We start from the raw sequence: 18,893 nt of genomic DNA, 5'->3' as shown, positions 1-18,893 counted from the left end.
CTGCTAAGGCAACGGCCACCAATTGAGCCCATCGCCTAGCCCAGAATTCTCCTGACCCCCCCCCCCCCCAATGACAACCAAGTGCCAGCTGGTTGCCTATCAGCTTCAAGTCCCTTGCCACCCCTTGGTGGTGACATTCAGCCATTGGGAAGCCAACTGCCCTTGTTACCAGGCAAGTTAGCAGCTTGCCAGCCTGTTTGCCACAATGAAAAGAAACTCTTGTCTGGCTGCAGATCTCAGACCATCTCCCCCCCCCCCCGCAACTCCCCCCCCCCCTTTGCTGGCAGCAAACAAATGGAGAAAGAAGAATAGTTAGTCCACAAGTTGCCTTTGGCTGGCATGCGGCCGGTAGCAAGAGGCAGAGCAGCCCTGAATCTTGCCACTCCCTTGGTTTGAGAGTGTGGGAGAAAGGAAAGGCAGGCCTGTAACTTAGCACAATCCTCCAAAGGGACAGGCTTAATGATTAATTAGAAGTGAGCCCCACTGGGGCTCAGGGAAGTACCTGCCGTTGCAGGGATGGCCTATATCATTTAAGAGCCTGCCTCGCTGGCTCCTCCACAACAATCACATCCCAGTCCTGCTGCTGGGGGTGCACAGAACCCCCTCCCACGCAGATTGGCTTGGCTATGGATTAACACTGCCACCTTGCCTTAACAGAGTGATTTATTAAAGCGCTGTTCAGAGAGTGATTCTCCCAGGTGCAAGAGGTCTCGGTTTCCCTTGAGCTCTCCTGAATTGATTCTCCCTAGGCAAGAAAGCTGGAGAAGGGGGTGTTAATTAATTATTCAATGTAGATGTCTTTTGCTGCTGAAGTTTCCATTGCATCATATTTGGTGGCTGTGGGGATTTGGACCAAGTGGTGTGCACTGGTTTTATCCCCTCCGAAGCTGTGAACAGAGAGAGAAACAAAGAAGCCTGCAAATGTATCAGATGTTACATCATGTGGGTACCACAACATATCTCCCTCCTTTGCATGCTTTTGGCTTCCATGGCTACTTCTCTGCACGTATGGATATATTTTAACTCCTTCTCCAGCAGTATTTAAGTCTGGAGGGAAATGTCTCCAAGGATATCAAGGTATTTTCCTTGCAGACACAGTTTCCTCCTTCTTTTTCGTCTTTTTTAAACTAGCTGGGACCACTTCATAGTCAACTTTCCAACTCCCATTGTCTCAATTAATGTAGATCATGATAGCAATGTTAATTATTTAAGATAGCACTATCTGTGTACATGGCACTTGCCCCAAGGAACTTACTTTCTAGATAGATAGATAGATAGATAGATAGATAGATAGATAGATAGATAGATAGATAGATAGATAGATAGATAGATAGATAGATTTATTGTCATTGTTCTCAACAAAAAGAGAGCAACGAAATGAGGTGCTCTTCCACAAACATACCAACACATCAAACACACATATTCATAAACCATTTGAAATACATCTAAAACCATTTAAACCATTTAAATACATCTAAAACAGATAAACATTCATAAAACCATTTAAACCATTTAAATACATCTAAAACAGATAATCCTTCATAACCCTGCATTTAACCTAACCACAGCACTTGGATAGAAACTGTCCTTAAATCTGTTTGTCCTAGCCTTCAACACTCTATATCGTCTACCTGACGGTAGATTTTGACACAGCACAGAAATACAAAGGTAAGCGGGAAGACAAAAGTAACAAGAAAATAGAATATTTATTTATATTACTCTAGGCAAGTTCCTGGAGGGGTATTATGGATGAAGATCAGTCATTGGAGGGATCTCCTTGTGATCAGAGAAAATAAGGGCAACAAAAATCCATCAGTTTTGTAAAGATTTCCAACATCAACGGCAGAAATGCCCCAAGTTGCAAACAGGGTAGTTGCAGAGAGGTGTTAGTCTGCTGCAGTAGCACCTTAAAGATTAACAACATTTCTGCATAAGCTTTTTTGAACCAGAGCTCAGTTCATCAGATGTATAGGAGCATCCATCCACAGGAGATTTGCTTACGCTTGAAGATACAAGCCACAAAAAGGTGGAAGCAGAGATATGGTACAAAAGAGAGGCCAGTTAGAAAACAATAACCAATCAAAGGAAATGTGCTATGATAGATGGGCCAAACAGAATAAACATAAAATCAGGTCTGACCAAGGAAGGTGCAAGGTGAGATGAAAAGAGATAAGCAGAACCACCCCATCCATAAAGGGTCAGTCATGCTGCCCTAGTAGCGTCTACAGTGAGTCTTTTTTGTTACTGTTGTGCAGGAAGTCTGTAGAATCTTGAACATCACACAGCCTTGGGTTGAATGAGCTCCTGAAGTTGAAATGCCAGCATTACTACAAGTTGGGTACCAAATAAGCTTAAATGAGGATTCAGGGGAGGAGAGAGAATACCACCCGGCACATCTTAGAGGTAGGGATAAAAGATAGAGATGTTTGTTGTATATAATTCGTATCATATAGTTTTTAATTGTATAATTTGCCTTGAGTCTCTGTGAGAAAGGCAGACTATAAATGAAGTAAATAACAGAAAATGAATAAAATTAACATTTAGTGCATAAATAATTTGTGTCTTTTTTTAAACTGGGTGGTTGGCAAAATGTCCATCTCTTCAAAGTCACATGGTTGCAATTCAATATAATCCAAAGATCCAACAGTTCTTTAGAGCATGTGGGAGTATAATACCAGTAATACTGTATTCAGGGTGATATCACCAGCCCCCACCCTATGAGTCTCTGGGTTAGGGATGATGGGGACCTAAACTCAAATGTAAATAACTTTTTCGATTTTTAGCCAAGCCAAATATGTAGCCTGGTCTCATCAGTTTTTGTTTCAGTTGCAAAGTTATGTGTTCTGTATAGGAAGCATGACATAAGAACATAAGAACATAAGAGAAGCCATGTTGGATCAGGCCAACGGCCCATCAAGTCCAACACTCTGTGTCACACAGTGGCAAAAAATTTTATATACACACATACACTGTGGCTAATAGCCACTGATGGACCTGTGCTCCATATTTTTATCTAAACCCCTCTTGAAGGTGGCTATACTTGTGGCCGCCACCACCTCCTGTGGCAGTGAATTCCACATGTTAATCACCCTTTGGGTGAAGAAGTACTTCCTTTTATCCGTTTTAACCTTTCTGCTCAGCAATTTCATCGAATGCCCACGAGTTCTTGTATTGTGAGAAAGGGAGAAAAGTACTTCTTTCTCTACTTTCTCCATCCCATGCATTATCTTGTAAACCTCTATCATGTCACCCCGCAGTCGACGTTTCTCCAAGCTAAAGAGTCCCAAGCGTTTCAACCTTTCTTCATAGGGAAAGTGCTCCAGCCCTTTAATCATTCTAGTTGCCCTTCTCTGGACTTTCTCCAATGCAATAATATCCTTTTTGAGGTGCGGCAACCAGAACTGCACACAGTACTCCAAATGAGACCGCACCATCGATTTATACAGGGGCATTATGATACTGGCTGATTTGTTTTCAATTCCCTTCCTAATAATTCCCAGCATGGCGTTGGCCTTTTTTATTGCAGACGCACACTGTCTTGACATTTTCAGTGAGTTATCTACCACGACCCCAAGATCTCTCTCTTGGTCAGTCTCTGCCAGTTCACACCCCATCAACTTGTATTTGTAGCTGGGATTCTTGGCCCCAATGTGCATTACTTTGCACTTGGCCACATTGAACCGCATCTGCCACGTTGACGCCCACTCACCCAGCCTCAACAGATCCCTTTGGAGTTCCTCACAATCCTCTCTGGTTCTCACCACCCTGAACAATTTAGTGTCATCCGCAAACTTGGCCACTTCACTGCTCACTCCCAACTCTAAATCATTTATGAACAAGTTAAAGAGCATGGGACCCAGTACCGAGCCCTGCGGCACCCCACTGCTTACCGTCCTCCACTGCGAAGACTGCCCATTTATACTGACTCTCTGCTTCCTATTACTAAGCCAGTTTTTGATCCACAAGAGGACCTGTCCTTTTACTCCATGACTCTCAAGTTTTCTAAGGAGCCTTTGATGAGGAACTACATACAGGGAATTGCACATGACGGTGCTGTGTGAGTCTACCACTACAGTTAATGCTGAATGCAGTGTGGCTAGCATCAGAATGACACTAAGTCTGCCACTCACAGAGTAAATGCCATTGATTTAGCAGGACTAACTTACCAGGAATTGTCCCATTTAACATAATGGGAGTTTTTTGTAATAAGTGTGTTTGTGGTCCGTAGGGATGTCTTGTTGCAAAGCAAGGCAAAAGCATAAAATGACACCCCTGTTGCAGCCAGTATTGACTACACTGCCTATGACATATAGGCCTAGGGGGAGCTATCTTTCAGGGAATGAGACAGGAGGCTGCCTAGGACAGATATCCTCCAGAAACCCTAACATAGAAGGAGGTTGTTTTAGGGCACTATTTCCCAAATTCTGATAGTGTCTGCATATTGTTTTTCTGAATTAAAATCAGAAGCATTAAACTGTTGCATGTACAACATTCTTATATACTCAGAGCAAGTCCTCATACAGAGACACAGCAGGCAACCTCCTTTAAGTAAATGTGATTCTATGTGTGTCTGTCTCAGCTCTGATTGGATCATTCAATCACTTCCAGTGCAGTCACACAGAAGAATTACCTTACAAGAAGGAATGCCACAGGAACTGTTACTGTTTATATAATATATTTCTCACAGAGCAGCAGCAGTTCTCCCAAGTCACACTCCTGTTTCCTGAAACTACCTCATGATCTGAGCCAGTGTCAGATTAGGATATGGGTTGCTAGCTCTGAGTTAAGAAATACCTGGTGCTTTGGGAGTGGAGACCGGGGGAGGATCTCAGGGGTGTATAATGCCATAGTGTTCACCATCTAAAGCAGCCATTTTCTCCAAGGGTACTAGCTAAATAACAAATGGGTCATGGAAGAGAACAGAGAAAACAACAACAATATAACCATGAATCAAACTAACAAATATTTCTGTAACTAAACAATATTAAACATAATACAATATGTTGTGTATCAATTTTGTTGGCATTCTCTAGTGTAAAATAATATCAAAAAATATAACAATCAGTTTACAAATGCATTTGATCACAAAACATAATGTCATACAAAATCTTCCAGTTTGGTGTAGTGATTAGGTGTGTGGACTCTTATCTGGGAGAACTGGGTTTGATTCCCCACTCCTCCACTTGCAGCTGCTGGAATGGCCTTGGGTTAGCCATAGCTATCGCAGGAGTTGTCCTTGAAAGGGCAGCCCCACCCACTTCACATGGTGTTTGTTGTGGGGGGAGAAGATATAGGAGATTGTAAGCCGCTCTGAGTCTCTTGATTCAGCGAGAAGGGTGGGGTATAAATCTGCAGTCTTCTTCTTCTTCCAAGCATGTGTTAACAAAGTCTGCATCAAGAAGAGACCACCTAAAGTAGAAGTCTGTGGAAGCAGAAGTCCCTAGATATAAAGCAATGAAACTTGTCTGGGAAATTCACCTGTTTAATATTGACCTCCTTCACTAAGTGGGGTTGACCACATACATAGGAGGTTGTCAGCAACTGGTAAAGAGTCTTCTCGAAAGGATCGATATCAAATGATTGTCAGGAATCATCCAGCTGAAGACAAGTCTTTACATGAAGTCCTTGCTGATTATACCATGAACAAGTTTTTTAAAAGGCCTTTCCCTGCTACAGAGATAGGATGAGCTTAGCTTTTCCTGTTGGTGTCTTTTTAAACAGCAAGGCCCTTGTGTGCCCAAGAGTGCAGCCCTAAATGTCAGCTTTACCTCTGGTTATGTCACCACTGTGCAACCAACCCACACAATCTGTACAGTCCACCATGCATCAGTTACACATCGGCTGGCCACTGATGCACCACCACTAAGCCAGCATGTTATCACAAGCCAGCATGTTTGCTGTGCTGGAAGTCTGTGTGGCATTCATCACCATGTCAGCATTGGGGCACCTGGCATGATACCATTCTTTAACTATTCCATTTCCTGGCACAAACTCTAGGAAGACAGAGAAATGGTTTGGCAGACAAGGTCCTAGAAAGAAGGAACAGAACATTTGGCTCAGTTTCTCATGACTGAACAAGAGGGGCTGTTTGTGTTTGTTGTTGCTGAGTCAGTGGGCAATTTTTACTGAGGGGGGGGGGGAAGGTGGTGAGACTCAGTTCACCTCCATGTACATGTATGTCCCTTGACCTGAGTGCTATGCAGAGTTGAATTTATGCAAAATTTATGTAACAGTTTAGGGCCAAAGAATATGAGAAGCCTCTAAATTCAACAACTTTACTAAATTACAATTTCTCAGGTATGCTTTTAGGTCTATAGTTTAGACCGCCTGCATGTCTTAATCCAGCCTTGCTTCTACCTGCTCTATATGGGTAAGGACATGTAATGGCTGCATGCTAGTGCATTGAAAATAATCTGCATATGCTTAGAGACACACTCAACTGTATTATAACTTTGCAAGCTTGCATGATCAAGCCTATTCTGAAGCTCAAATTAAACTTCCCACTGAATATAAGTATATCTGAGCAATTTCATTTCCCTAAAGGCAGGTGATCAAGATCCGGTAACTGAAGGATCCTCTCTTTTTTGAAGCATCATATGCTATACAGCAGTGGTGGCCAAACTTGCTTAATGTAAGAGCCTCATAGAATAAAAGATGTATGAGAGCCACAAGAAATGAACGTCAGACAGGCAGGCAAATAGATGAGAAGGAGGAGGAGAGGTGGAAAGAAAGCAACTTTAACTTTAAATGAGTTCTCCAAGCTGCCAGCTAGCTTGGTAAGTGATTTAAAGAGACAAATACCTTCTCCAAGCTGACTGACAGGACAGTTGGGGCTTTGAGAGCCACACAATAGGTGTGAAAGAGCCACATGTGGCTCCCGAGCTGCAGTTTGGCCACCTCTGCTATACAGGCTCATCTCTTTACTTTGCCTCCCATCCCAAACAGTTCTGTAGCCCAGTGACAGTGGCCAAAAGCTCCTTGCCGAGCAGGGAAATCTCTGCCATGCACAGCATGCTAGTTCGGTTTGCAGAGCTCTGTGGGGTTAATTATTACAACAGTATTTTTGCTGGGAGATTCCAAAGCAGCGATAAGGAACCTGCCGACACATCTCAAAAGGACTTAACATTTATTAACTGAATGCCACCTTCTCCTATGAGGCAGACTGAAGCAACCCTATTGTGTCAAGTGAGGGATATCCAGACTGGGAAAACAAGAGAGGGAGACTTCTCCAAGGTCATAGTGTGATTCGTCAGGCAAGACAAGAACAGAAGGCATGATCAACAGTACCATCTTTTTAAGGGACTGTACATTCCCCCCCCCCACCACCCCGCAAGAACATAACAACTCTATAGAGCATTGCAGGACACAAGTCCTGCAGTTCTGAATTGTTTGTCTATGTTCCAGAGATAGAAATCTTTACCTTTGGTGCCTGGAAATGCATAATCATGTACAGAGCATAGATGTATGAATGGTGTGTCTATGGGAGTTCCCAGCACCACCATTTTTATATAGTGCTGCAGAGTTACAAACTAAAGAAATAATAGAACACTGGAACACTCAAGCAGCTAAAATAACATCTCTATCAGCAATATAATTTGGTTTAAGAGTTATCCTCTCTCCCCTGGAAAACTTGGGAATGGTAGTTTGGATGCAAAAGATCTCTAATAGAATGCAGATGTTGGTCATTCCTGTATTATCAAAATGAGAAACATCATCTGTCAATTGATGATGTTATGACATACACATAGAATTGATCAGCCAAAAGTTAAGATCTAAATGAAAAATCTAAGCAATAAACAATAAGGACACAAAATCTAAGCAATAAACAATAAGGACACAAAAGCATGTTGTGGTATAGATATTAAACCCTGAAATTTCAAATGAGCTTCCAAAACTAAAGATTTTCCTGTAGATTCCGTAACTTCATACCATTATTATAATACATTATGTTTATGGAAATTCTGATAATCTAATCTCACAAAATAAGAATCCCGTGGTGCAGAATGATAAAGCTGCAGTACTGCAGTCGGAGCCCTCTGCTCACAACCTAAGTTCGATCCCAGCTGGGTTCAGGTAGCCGGCTCCAGGTTAACTCAGCCTTCCATCCTTCCAAGGTCGGTAAAATGAGTACCCAGCTTGCTGGGGGGGAAGTGTAGATGACTGGGGAAGGCAATGGCAAACCACCCCGTAAAAAGTCTGCCATGAAAACGTTGTGAAAGCAACGTCACCCCAGAGTCGAAAACGATTGGTGCTTGCACAGGGGACTACATTTACCTTTCTTAATCTCACAAAAGATATCACAGAATTCAGAAAAGGACAACCAAAATGATCAAGGGATTGAGTTTTTAGTTTAGGAAAAAAGTCATTGAGGTCCGCCATGGCAGAGATTCCTAAAATTACTAATGTTGAAAATGAAAATTAAATATTTGATTTGGGGATACCTAATAAAATTAGTTGGCTGCAGATTTAGAATTGAAAGTATTCATGTTAAGAGAAAGGACTGTAGCTCAACAGCAGAGCATTTTCTTTGCATTCAAAATGTCTCAATTTTAATCCCTGGCATCTACAGTTAAAAGGATCAGGCAGGAGATAAAGCAGAAGATCTGGAGAGCTGCTACAAGTTAGATCAGATAGTTCTGACCAGTGTTCCCTCTAAGATGAGTTAGTATGAGCTAGCTTCAATGTTCCCTGTAAGCTACAAAGTCTTGTGAGCAAAAAGTCTACTTTGTAAGCTACTGGTGTTAAAGTTGTAAGTTACTGGCATTAAAATTGTGAGCTACTGCATAAATTAGTGTGCTCTGGGGTCATCCTTCCTGAGCTAAGACAAAAATGTGTGAGCTGGAGGCTAAAAATCTGTGAGCTAGCTAACTGACTAACTGAAAGTTACAGTCTTGTCATGTCAAGCTCATCACAACTACAGCTTACCGCATACAAGCAAATGGCCTAAATGAAAACTATTCTGAAATATTCTGAAAACTTACGCTGTCAAACATCCAAACTACTGAGACCAGCAACATCAGCATCTACTCTGTCTAAGGAGAGTTCCAGGTTCTGTCCTTTTAAGTTGCTGTTCAGACATCCGGTGAGAGGGCTGATGGACATCCTGAAGGAAGTATGGATGGGACAAGAGAACATTGAGAACCATGATGTTGTTACCTGTCACCAAGAGCTACAGGAGAACCTGCTGGAACTGAGAGTGGTTGCTGCAGACAACATGCAAAGAACCTGGCAGAAGCAGAACACCTGGTATGATGCCAACATCAGGGAGAGGGTTTTTCAAGCCAGGAGACCTTGTCCTTGTGCTGAAGGCCCAGAGAAAGCAGAAGCTGGAAGTAGCTTGAGAAGGAGCTTTGTGCACAAGGTCTCTAATGTGAACTACGTGATAAATATAAATTCTGAAGGAGGGCAATGTAAGCTTTTCCATGTAAATGTGTTGAAGCAATACCATGACAGAGACAACTTCATCCTTATGACCATAGATTAGATTGCTTTTTGGGCTGGGGGAAGACTACCAAGGGAAGTAATGAGGTTAATTGGCCCCATTCCTTTCCAAGGACCAACAGTGGCACATTAAGGCTGTCGTAATGGAATATCAATTCATCTTTTCAAACTTCCCAGGTGATACCAGGACTGTTGCTCTCCCACCATATAGGGTAACTGACCCAAATACCATCAATATGGAAAAGCAGGTTAAAGAAAGTCTTTGGGCCTCCCCAGTTATTTTAGTTCTAAAGCCAGACAACACTGTGAGATTCTGTGTGGACTACAAGAGGCTGAACAAAGCAATGGTACCTGATGCCCAGGGGATGAGCTGTTGGAGACTATGCCCATTTTATTTCCACCATAGATTTGACAAAGGGGTACTGGCAGGTAGCTATGGATCCGAAAGACAGACCAGCCAAAAACAGCTTTTGTAACCAAGGAGGGACTCTTTGAGTTCACTGCCCTGGCATTTGGTCTTAAGCCCACCTCAGCCATGTTCCAGAGGCTGACAGAAAAAATATTGGCAGGACTAAAAGACTTTGCTCTAACTTACATAGATTAAATAGCTTGCCATATTCAGCTGAATAGTGTTCCAGAGAATAAAAAAGCAGGAGTGATGCTAAAAGCTTCAAAATGTCTGTTAGCCATGAGCCAGGTGAAATACCCAGGACACGTACTTGGAGGCATAGTGATAAAACTAACTGGAGTCAGGTGCAGGTAATACAAGAGTGGCCTAGACCCACCACCAAAAAGCAAATAACAGTGTTTATAGGGGTTGTGGGGTATTATATAAAGTTTACACCAAAGTTCAGTTCCATCGCTGGTCCTTTTTGTGAATGCATAAAGAAATCATACTCAGATAAGGTGACTTGGACCCCAGAATGCCAAACTGCTTTTGACCATCTGAAAACTATTTTAACCACAGAGCCAGTATTCAGGGCTCCAGATGTCATTAAACCCTTCACCCTCTTTACTGACACATCAAATATTGGTATCGAGGCCATGTTAAGTCAGTCTCTGGATCATGGTTGAGGTGGTCTTAAGACCAAATGCCAGGGCAGTGAACTCAAAGAGTCCCTCCCTGGTTACAAAAGCTGTTTTTGGCTGGTCTTTTTTCAGATCCATAGCTTCCTGCCAGTAGGTAGAGGATGGACAATAACATCCCATCCTGTACTTGAGTAGAAATTTGGTGGAAAGGGAACAATACCTCTATGGGGAAGAAATTTTACTTTGTATCCTGACCACTTGCAGTTGCGCTGGTTAAACCAGGTAAAGAGCATCAACAGCAAGCTGATTTGATGGAGTCTACAGCTCCAGGATTACAATTTTCACATAAAAGGTAAGGGAAATGTCACAGTGTCACAGCACTCTCCAGAACCACCTAGAGGCAGGGGTTTACACAAACAGAGTATTTATAAAATGTTGAATATTGACTGATATAATGCAAATTAAGTTTAAGATGTCTAACTTTTGGTATTGCAACCATCAATAAGTTAATATCCACTCACCCATTGCTGAGGAGAGGCTTGTGAGAACCTCATCTTAAGCGATAAACTTAAAGTGTGGGACATGCCTCTAAATTTTCCCCAAAGCTAGACCTTCCTTCCATTCCAGAGAAGTAAATAGAGGTACCCTAGGGAGACCAGAGGGGCAGAATGCAGCTTTGACTCCATCCTCACTTTGAACCATCGGATTTACTGGGGTTCTGACTTCATTGGCTGGCTTCTGTGGAGATGCATGGTCACTTCTTTGCAACTCCATTTGCTTTGCTTTCTGTCAAGCTTAAAACAGCAGGAACAGTGGCTCAAGCAGGAAATGCCCCCCCCCCTGCAAATCAATGTCTCTAAGGGTTTCTGTCAGAAATGGAGCCCATCCAGAATTCTCAGGGTCTAAATAACCCATGACTCGAGTGTTAGGAGGATGAAGAGAAACCCCAGCCTAGATGGGAAACTTGAAAGCTGCCTGAATCCATTTCAGAATTCAAAATACTTTCCTCCCAAGTTATATCTGCAGAACTCCTGGGTCACAGGGCTCTTGATCCTTCCTGCCACATTCCACCAAAACCAGCTGTAATTTCTATTTATTTCACCTATGCCCCACTCTTCAGAAGACTGACAATTCCCCCCTGCAAAGAGCTGAAGGTGGTTTGAAAGATGGCTTGTGACTACAATGTTATACACTCATTCCACCTTCACCTCTGGCAAACAGGGTTTTGCATTATTTCCTATAATATCTGTTGACCAAAGGCGACAATAGAACAACAGGAATGTGTAACTTATTGAACATCATTATAAAGAAGACGAAAGGGCCATCAGACAAAAGCGCTCTCCACTGTGGCCAGACAAGTTTCCTAGATGGTGCATTACAGAGGCCAAAGCCTCCCCTGTTGTTACTGCCCCCCAGCAATTGTCCTTTACAGGACTTTTATGACCTCTGAACATGGAAATTCCATTTAGTCATCATATCTAATGGCTACCAATGGATCCATCCCCCATGAAGGTAATTCCCTTCTAAAGTCATCCCTGCATCCTATAGCAGTGAGTTCTGCAAGTTAATTTTGAATTAATTGTTGTGATTTTATTGTGACTTTTTTTTCTTGCTTTCTAACTACATTTTATAACCTGCTTGGCTCCAGTAGTTTGGGACAGAAGTGGGCTATGTGTGCATAAAGTGCCATCCAGTTTCAACAGACTTAAGGCAACAACCTCCTGCGGTTTTCAAGTTAAGGATGGTCATTTGCCATCACCTGCCTCTGCTTAGCGATCCTGGACTTTCTTGGTGTTCCCACCCATGTAATTAACCAGGGCCAGCCCTGCTTGGCTTCTCAGATCCAGACTGGGTTAGCAAAACTAAATAGTTACTGTAAAGGGAAGGTTTGCTTTTGCTGGTCTGGATTCACAGCAAACTGAAACCCCTCCCAAACTATTTGCAACCTTTAAAAAAAAAAATAGGCTCATAAGGGAGCTGGCCTAAGGGCCATTCCTTCAGTCCATTCTTCTCTTTACTACAGCGCCCCCTGTAGGAAGTGAACAATATCCAGCCGGGTGTGATTCTCAGTACAGGCATTTCCCACCTGGATTTCCCCCTCCTGGGAAAGCGGAAGCAAAAGCGGAACTACCTGAGCCACTACCTCCCCACTGGAAGTGTACTTTTCTACGTCATTCCCCCCTTCAATCCAACAATCCCAGAAGAATTTTTTTTCCCCCAAAGCAAGTATCCTCAGATCCTGGAACAAGTCATAGGAAGCGGGGCGTGATGGGGTAATAACGCCATAGCTATAGTCGACAGGCTTCTGGTTGCATAGCAACTAACCCCTTGCCTGCTCTGCCTGGGATTCCATTGATCCAAATTACGCTGTAAACAAAGTTGCCTGGCAACCGGTGGAGGGGGTGAAAGTTGTCGGGAAAGACAATGTTTCAGAAGAGGCTGGCGGCGACCCAGGCGGGGGCGGGGAGAGGGGGAGGCGGGGGCGTAGGGAAGAGATGGGAATACAGGACCCGTGGGAAACCGAGGCGATGGAAGTAATTGACCCTGAAGGGTAGGAAAAGTTCCCCACCCCATTCATTTCCCCTTGGGGAGGGAGCCTATGGAAGGGCAAGCCCTTGAACCGACTTTTAAATCTGGGGTTTTAGTGCAGGGGTGGCCAAGGGTAGTTCTCCAGATGTTTTTTGCCTACAACTCCCATCAACCCCAGCTATTGGCCATGCTGGCTGGGGCTGATGGGAGTTGTAGGGGAAAACATCTGGAGAGCTACCCTTGGCCACCCCTGTTTTAGTGGATTGTGGAAAGGAGATGGGATATACCTTGCTTGTTACATTTTCTTCCAGGCAACTTGGACTAACAAATCTCCCCACGCCCGTTTTATCCTCACCTCAACTCTGTGAGATAGAGGGAGAGACAACATCAATCAGTGAATTTAACAGCTGAACAGGGATTTAAATTAAAGTCTCTGCAATGAAGTCCAATAGTCCAGCCACTAACTCCTATCCATGTATGTGAGAGAGGGAGGGAAGCTATGCTAGTCTGAACTTTGAGAGAACTGGGGAATCTAGATTCCTCCCTCTGCTTCCTGTGCAACCCCTGGCACCATTAAGAGAACACTAATCGCCCATCAAGGGCAGTAGTTTTCAAACCTATTATCAGGAAACCCTTTCCCCATTTTTGCATCTCTTGCCCATGATAGTTTCTGTCTCAATACATCTATATTCAAGATAAAACCATAAGACTCCTTTCTGGTTTTGCTATGAAAGATTAAACACTGCTATTCTTAGTGTGTTCACTGTGTTGCTGAGCACTACCACAGAAAATGTGTGTTGCTTAAGATCCTAAGGTGGATTCGAGGGTGCATGGTTTATGGTCGGCACTTTCACTGATGCCTTCACAGGTGCACTGGTCTGCATGTGTTGAGGAGGGTGACCTGGAAGCCGTGTGGTGCTACCCTGTGGCTCCATATCTGTAAAATCCTTTAAAATGTACTTGGACTACCAATTCTTCTTGTACTTCTTCAGGATAACTGTAGGAATTACCTATGCCTCTGGCAATAAAAACAGTATCCACATATTGTCGTTTTCAGACAATATGGCAACTGCTTGTATCAGGGTGTGTGTGTGTCATGAGTGGTGTGCATTTCCAAATGCAGGCTTATTAAATTCAATTTATAAGCTGCCCTTCCCTGGAGCAGAACTCAGGGCAATGTACAACAGAAAGACAAATACAATAAATAATAAAAATAAAACCAAAATTAAAAATCCTTTCAAACAACAGCTATAAATCTATACAGTATCCAAGACGGTGGATAAAATTTCCAAAGCCCACAGGACCCTTTGGGTGGAAGGGGATGCAGAAGGGTGAGGATGAGGTGTGTGAGAGTGCCATACCATTGCTCTCCTTAACCAAATGCGTGGCAGAAAGGTAGTAAATCCCACAAGGTGAGGATGTTCTCCAGCTGTGGGTTCTACCAGGTGGGGGCCAGGGCCAAAAAGGACAGCCGTATTTCTCTTGGATTGTGGATCACCAGGAAGTTTTTGTTCCCAGAGCATAACACTTTCCAGGGGCATATTGAGAGAGGCGGTCCCAACGATATGCTTCACATGATCCTGGTAGGCATGACCTCTAAAAGCTCTCCAATCTGAGTGTCCTGTGAAGTCAGAATAAGCAGCCTACTTGTGCATTGCATCTTATGATACTGAAAGAAGGGGAAATCATGGCAGTGCTATAAACAGTCATAAATATATAATACAAATGGGGGATCCACAAGGACCAGTAGGAGGCATCTCATTCCCCACATTCTCTATTTCCCTTCCCTCAAAACCACCATATCATGTCCCCTTTTCCTGCTTCCTTCACTCCTTCCCACCCACTAGCCAACCTACACTTTTCTGTTTAATGTCTTCAGCTTTCCCTCCTTTCCTCCCTCACACAGCATCTCCTTGGGAAAACTCTGGCCAGTGGTACAATGAGAGAGTGGGCTGGGCCCAGTTGCACAGTGGAGAACCTTCAAGGGACTTGTGGGGGCTGCCTCACTTTCCCTTTCCACATAATTTCCCCTTTCCTTCCCCCTGGCAGCCTTCATCTGCTCACCTTTCCATGTTTCCATTTTTACTTTCCATCTACTAGCAAGCTAACTTTGATCTGATCACCACCTTTAGCTCTATTTATTATTTATTTACTTGTTTTTTACCCAGTGTTTCTCCACAATATGAACTCAAAGCAGTTTACATTGTATCCTCACAACGAAACCTATAGGTGAACAAGGCTAAATTTGACTGGATTAAAATTGCTTAGTGAACTTCCACTGAAGAGTAATGATTCAAACCTGGATTTCTCAGATCCTAGCCTGAAATTCTAACCACTACACCCTACTATTGATCAGTGGCAACCAGCTGGTCCTTGCTTAACTCACTCAGGACCAGCTGGGTGTTGAAGAAAGATCTGTCTTGTTTGTTCATGGATCCAGCATCTGGATTTAAGTATCCATAAATCTGGCCATGTTAAGAATTAGATGTATTGATGATTTGAAACTTTCCACATTGGCTCACTGTGGCCTGGATAGCTCAGGCTAGTCCTATCTTGCAAAATCTCAGAAGCTAAGCAGGGTTGCCCATGGGTGGTATTTGGATTGGAGACCACCAAGGAAGTCCAGAGTTGTGTCACAGAGCCAGACAATGGCAGGCACCCTTTGAATGTCTATTGCCTTAAAAATCCCATGGGATTGCCATAAATCAGCTGTGACTCGTGGCAAAAAGAAAAAGAAAAAAAGCCTGCCTATGGGTATTGAAGTCTGCAAAATGAGAAAGTAGAGAAGGGCTTTATCAGTATAAGAGATCTACATTTGAAGAAAAACAGCAGGGCAGAGTTGTGGAATTACCCCAGCAGCAGGAGGGTAGGATATACAATAGGGATCCCAGAAATGGATGGCAGAATTTCCCTTCAGGTAACACAAGGCCCCACAGTCTGCTGCAGAGGAGAAGCACAGTGGCATTCCCCTCCTCTATCCAAACAAGCATCCCAGCTTTGCTTGGCCACAGAGCCTGGTTAAGCCTTAGCTAAACTCTGGTTCTGAGCAGTAGTAGAAGAGCATATCCACCCTTCTGCAGTTTTTCAAACCTCCCCTTCCCCACCTCCCAGGTCATTCCTGTTCCCAGCTTTGTGCCAAGAAACCAGAATCAGGATGAGTTCAGAATGGCTTGGATCTTTAAAGCTCCTGCTGCTGAAATTCTGAGTTCTCACTGCTCAATTTTCTCCCATTCAAGAGACATTCTTGCATAAAAGAAAAGCAAGTAACTGCTGCTGTTTGGTATTTCAAATAGTGGCTAAGCACCTTTTTGCTCTGTTCGGGTAATCACTAGCTTTCTGCATCATGCAGCCTCAAAGTGCCAGTTCTTGGCCTGCTGTCCTGACTACACCTGTGAGAGCATCGTATTATTCACTATTATTGTAATCACTGACAATATATAACATTATCTTGGATGCCTGTTATGCATCCTGTCCTGGTTGTGCCCAGAGGGTACCCCCTCTGCATTTATCCAAGTTACATTGCCAAATCCTGGTAAATGTTTGGGTAGGTGGGTGTGTGCCTTGATGTTTGCAAGCAGATTTCTGCATTTGTACAACAAATACCGCAGAGGATCACTTCAGTGGCCCGGCCCAGCCCCGTCTTTCGTTGATACTGGTGAACACCAAAGATGCTAGCAGCATGCCAGTCACTATGAATGAACACTGAAGGATATAATCATCTGAGCATGGGCTTAGTTGCAACTCAAACTTTATTCTTAGTTGCAACATTTTGAGCAGTATGAAAGCTATTTCTGAAGAAGTATGCATGCACACGGAATCTTATGGACTCAAACCTTAATCTGTTGCTTCAGACCAACATGGCTACCCAACTGGATTTATATACTGGATACATTTATAGGTCTCTCTGCTGCTGCATTCAAGGTAATTTCCAATTAGTAATAATTGTTTGTCCACAGGGAACCTGGCACAGGGAGCTGCAACCCCCAACATCAACAAACAATTTAAACAAAAAAAAATGCAATTCAAATAAACAGCCCGTGGGGGGGGGGGAGCCTAAAACCACATCCAAGGCAGGTTTGAAGTCATTCGGGAGCTGCAGACTGAATGCCAAAGGCCAAGATCCCATCTGCTCACACCAAAAGGTGTGCACCTCTGCCAGGCTCAGCCCTAGACTGTCTGGCACCCTAGGCAAGGCTAACTTCTTGTGCCCCCGCCCTGATAAGGTCACTGAGTCACATGGAAGGCACACAATTTGGTGCCCCCAGAAGGCTGGCACCCTAGGCAGTCGCCTGTTTTGCCTAGTGGCAGAGCCAGCCCTGCTTCTGGCCATGCCCAGGTTTCATACCTGCAGGCAGGAAGGAAAAGAAAAGCTCATCCTGGATGTCACACAGAAGTGGCAACATTCTGACAACTTGTGGGGGGGGGCCCCAAGGCCCCCAAACCCTCCTTTCTCTCCGCCTTCTACTTCCCCAGCTGCCCTGCCCTGCACACAGCTCCATCGAGAGAGTTAACGTTGTATATGCAGATCTGAATGCAGATTATTGTGTGTGTTCCTGCCTGGCTCATTGGAGTCGTGAGGGCTGAGCTTGGGGAATCAGGAACAATGGACAGCAGGATCCAAATACCTGTTGCCCTGCTCCAATCACGAGCCCCCAGGCGGTTTGAATGACCTAATGGCATGCTAGGGTGGGAACCTTGAAGTATATATAAGTTGGCCCCGTTGGCCCAGTTCCTCAGTCTTAGAGTGCAGCCCTATTCTATGCTGTAAAGAGCTATGATCACTACCACCTCGCCTCTTCATTGCGTTGAACCCACTATATTATAGTTAAAAAGCCCTTTAAAGGACTGGAAAGGTGGGGGGGGGGAGGAAATGCAGAGTTTAGCTTCGGCCCCTCCCATATCAGCCATGGGCCGAGCATCTTCATGGCTGTGTCACCCACAGCTGCCTCAGTTTCCCTGATGAGCTAGATTAAAGGAGATTTTTATTTTCCATCTCATCATATTTTTTTTTATTATTTGATTTCTATCCTGCCCTCCCCCTGCACGGCAGGGCTTAAGGTGGATTACATCAGAAGTTCTACGACACAATTAAACAATAATTTAACCGTTAAAGCCTAATGATGAAATATAAAACCATAAGCCAGATGGTGATCGGTACAATTTATACATTCCTAAGACAACTTCTGTATGAATGCACACATTTTCTTCTGTATGAATGCACACATTTTCATCAGGGAGAAGATGTGAGAGCTACATGAGCTGCACCTGGTGAGCAGGATGTTGTGTGGATGTCCCCACCCCCCACAAAAAAACCCCAGCAGCAGTAAAGCCATCGCACTGTTCATAAAGCAGAAATCTCTAATGAAAGCAAAACAGCCCTAGCCTGCATCTGGAGTGGAGATCTTTCACAGCAAAACAAAAACGAGATGCCCACTAGAGTGCCTGTTTCCAGATGAGTGACAGGGAGCTTCTACCTACGGCTCCTGTTTTCATGTTGGAGGAGCTGCCATTACAGTCAGCAAAAAGAACAGAAGCCTTGTGGCGCTTTAGAGACTACCCTGCTTTCATTCCGGCCTCGGTTCATGTTGACTATTGCCCAGTACCCGCTTTGTCAGATGCACATAGCTGAATCCAGTCCACAAAAAGATATGCTGAAATAAAAGCTACCTAGTCTTTAAAGTAACAAGTCCAGAGGGGTAGCCATGCTAGCCTTCTGTAGCAAAACAAAACAGATGTCTTTAAGGTACTACACTGGGGGCATCCACATGCGCTAAATAATGCTCTTAGAACCTGGATTTTTGCAGTGTAAGATGGCAACATTCACTTGCAAATAGTTGCTGTGTGAAAGCACCCATTGTCAGCTTCTCTTTGTATTCTGTTCCTAGCCCTTCTTC

This window comes from Heteronotia binoei, chromosome 13, assembly GCF_032191835.1.
Source record: "Heteronotia binoei isolate CCM8104 ecotype False Entrance Well chromosome 13, APGP_CSIRO_Hbin_v1, whole genome shotgun sequence".
NCBI lineage: Eukaryota > Metazoa > Chordata > Lepidosauria > Squamata > Gekkonidae > Heteronotia > Heteronotia binoei.
Note: the sequence above shows the minus strand (reverse complement) of the source record.